The 3,208-nt window shown below is 38.2% G+C and overlaps 1 pseudogene; it reads right to left on the bottom strand.

Moving 5' to 3' along the window:
- Positions 1-2,118: 2,118 nt before the first annotated feature.
- LOC119258340 (U7 small nuclear RNA) lies at positions 2,119-2,161 on the bottom strand (annotated as a pseudogene).
- Positions 2,162-3,208: the final 1,047 nt, after the last annotated feature.

Genomic DNA, 3,208 nt, shown 5'->3' with positions numbered 1-3,208 from the left:
GCGATGGGCAGGGGTTGGGTGTGACACATTTCTGATAGTTGAGATGAAGGGGGAAATCTGCTGGGGATCCCTGGGAAAGTTTTTTTTTTTCCCTAAGAGTCATAGGAGACAGTCTTCTAATTAACTGTGTTAGATTGAAAAAAATGCCTCTCATCCAACTGTAATTCTATTAAACTGCTAGAAAGAGAGTTTAAAACAGTGTAAGTTCTTAAGACAGTGTAAGTTCTTAAGATGATAGGAAAAAAACCAAAATTTTGGAAATTAGAGATAAGTGAGTGATTATTGACATAATGAGCCCCAGAAAGCTGAAGCTTAGGCTGGCAATGGAGAAAACCCCAAGCTAATATACACTGCAGAAGCCTGAAAAAGCCAGGAATTAGAGGTATTGGGTACTTATAAAATGAGGGGTGTGTATGATTATTTAAAAAAAGGGAAGATTTCTGAATAAACACTAGATCCCAGGTCTACTTTTCTTCTTGAGATATTGAACAAAAGGTTTCTGGCTCGACTAAGGATGGGGACTGTTGAAAATAGAGAGAGAAAGTGAAATTCTTCATGTGAACAATGTGTGTTGTAAAGAGAGTGAGGCACAAAATTTAAAGGAATAAAGAAGTAACCAAGGTAAATAACATTTGCTTACGTCAGTCCACATATTAATGATTTTCTCTACTCACTATTTTTTCTTTCATCTCTCCTCTTATGTGACCACTTACCTTCTTTCTTTTTTTTTTTTTAATTTTTTAATTTATTTATACAAGCACTGGGTACAGTCAGAAGCGTGGGAGGGTGAGAGACTTCACCAGAGCCAGAGCGGGGAGCAGAACAGGCAGAGTGACGAAGCACACTGCTGAGGGGAGCAGCGGGTGGCAGGAGAGGTCTGCGCGCCATGTGGGACCCTCGCCTGGTGACCGGGGATCGAACCAGTGCTGCAGAGGCTGCGGGCAGCTTCGCAGCCCAGCGCTCAACCCCTGCGCCACTGGGGAGGCCCCTTTCCTTTTTTCTTAAGTACACCCTTTAGAAGAGACCACATCCTTATTTAGTCTTCTTTTTATTACTCTTTAAGTTTTGTTTTCTCTTTATTAGAAATGTCTTCATTTCAGTGTTTTTGAAAAATTGTTTCATTGGGTTCACAATTCTAGGTTGACTAGTTTTCCCTCAGCACTGTGAAGATACTATTCCAGCACCTTCTCACTTCTGTTGTTGCTGTAAATAAATGTATGTCTGTGGATGTCATGCAGTGCTTGTCTTTCTGTCTGACTTATCTCAGATATAACGTGCTCAAGCTCCATCTGTGTTGTTGCAAATAGTGGTCTATCCTCCTTTTCCTGACTGAATAATATTCCATTGTGTATATATGCTACTCTTTTTAAATCCCTTTAATCATTGATGAGTATTAAGGCATTTCCCATAACTTAACTATTGAGAATAATCCTTTCATAGCCATAGGAGTGCATATATTTGTTTGAAATCCTATCTTCATATTTTTTGGGTATACCCAGAAGGCGAATTTAGATCATATAGTAGATCTATATTTATTTTTTTTTTAAGGAAACTCCATATTGTTTTTCACAGTGGATGGAAAAATTTACATTCTCACCAACTGATTTAATGATATATTTCTGGACCACTTTTGAAAAAAAAAAAATGACTGAAGTTGGAGACCCATAGGCCAAGCCAAGGGAAATTTTATCAACCATCCAAAGTTGATTGTTCCTTCTAGCTAATCCTTTCCTTCAATGGTCAATCCTGATTATTTCTGGAAGAAACCGAGTAGATCAAATCTACTACAAGTTCTGTGAATTCTTCCCTGAATTTCAACCTGTCTTACTTTCCACACATATTAGTCACTAAAATACCCTCCCAATAAATCAGATTTGAGAAAGGTAGCTAGAGAATTCCTGCTAAGTGCTTCGTGAAAATTAGAATCTCTGGAGTTTGCAATCCTGACCTTCGCATAAATTAAAAGAATCTCCTAATGAATCTTGTACTCCTGAAACTTTAAGAATTTTTTAGTTCTTAATGTGTGTGTAGATAAAGATTGCTATTTGTTATCTCAACAGCCTCTTCCTCTTTTCCAATACTTACAGGTATGTATGTTTTGTAAATATTTTTTTTAACGTGGAAAACCTGGTAGACAAATTCTAAAAGAGCTGTAACACTATAAATACCTTTAAATGAAAATTGGACATAAGTGTATAACACCAAACATATAACAATATGTTTGGCTGACCATAAAAAATTGGCATTTTGGGGCCTCACTGGTGGTGCAGGGGTTAAAGACAGCACTTTCAAGCTATTGCCAGCCACTGCAGCATGAGTTCAATCCCCTTGCCAGGGAGCTGACCCACATGAAGCAGCAGACCTCTCCTGCTTCTCCCCTGCTCCCCTCAGCAGTGTTTTTCAGTCAGTCTGCCTGTTCTGTTTCCCACTCTGTCTCTGGTGAATCCTCTCACCAGCCCCCCCACCCCAGAATCCCACACCTTTGGCTTACACCCCAGCTCTTGTATGCATAAATAAATAAATCTTTAAAAAAATTGGCATTTTTGCAGATGAAAATCATTGAATAGCAGCAATTCCTTTTGGTTTAACCTAATATTTGTTAGGGAAAGTGAAAAAGTCTTGCCAGTTATTTCAACAGCACTAAAAGAAATCAAATAAATTAGCCTTCTTGGCTTTGAACTCTCTGAAGAGCATATGAAAAATAATTAAACATACAATTTAGGTTATAAGTCACTTAAGTTTAAACTAAAATGTAAACACTATAGTAGCATACTATGAGTTTATAGTAGGTTCTGAAATTTTTATTATAATCCTTAAGAGGACTGAACTCAAAAAGAGCACTGAGTTTTCAAATCTTTGACTGTCTTAAGTGAATTAATTTTAATCCGTTTCAATTCCTCAAAGTATTCAAAGGAAAATACTTTCAAATTATTAAAAGCAAAAAGTCTGATACATGATAATAAACATAGCATAAGGTGGTAGTTAATGTTCTTAAAATACTGTTTTTAGGGCTTCCCTGGTGGCGCAAAGGGTTAAGACACAACCTATGAAGTTCACTGCAGCCACCAGGAAGCTACCCACATGGCGCAGCAGACCTCTCCTGACTCTCCCACTGCTCCCCTCAGCAGTGTATTTCAGTCAATCTGCCTGTTCTGTTCCCTACTCTGTCTCTGGTGAATCCTCTCACCACCCACAACTCTGGCCTGTA

Source organism: Talpa occidentalis, unplaced genomic scaffold, assembly GCF_014898055.3.
Source record: "Talpa occidentalis isolate TD23 unplaced genomic scaffold, MPIMG_talOcc4v2.1 talOcc4.4, whole genome shotgun sequence".
In the NCBI taxonomy this organism is placed as follows: domain Eukaryota; kingdom Metazoa; phylum Chordata; class Mammalia; order Eulipotyphla; family Talpidae; genus Talpa; species Talpa occidentalis.
The sequence above is the reverse complement of the archived record's forward strand: the minus strand, read 5'-3'. Positions and strand labels throughout refer to the sequence as shown.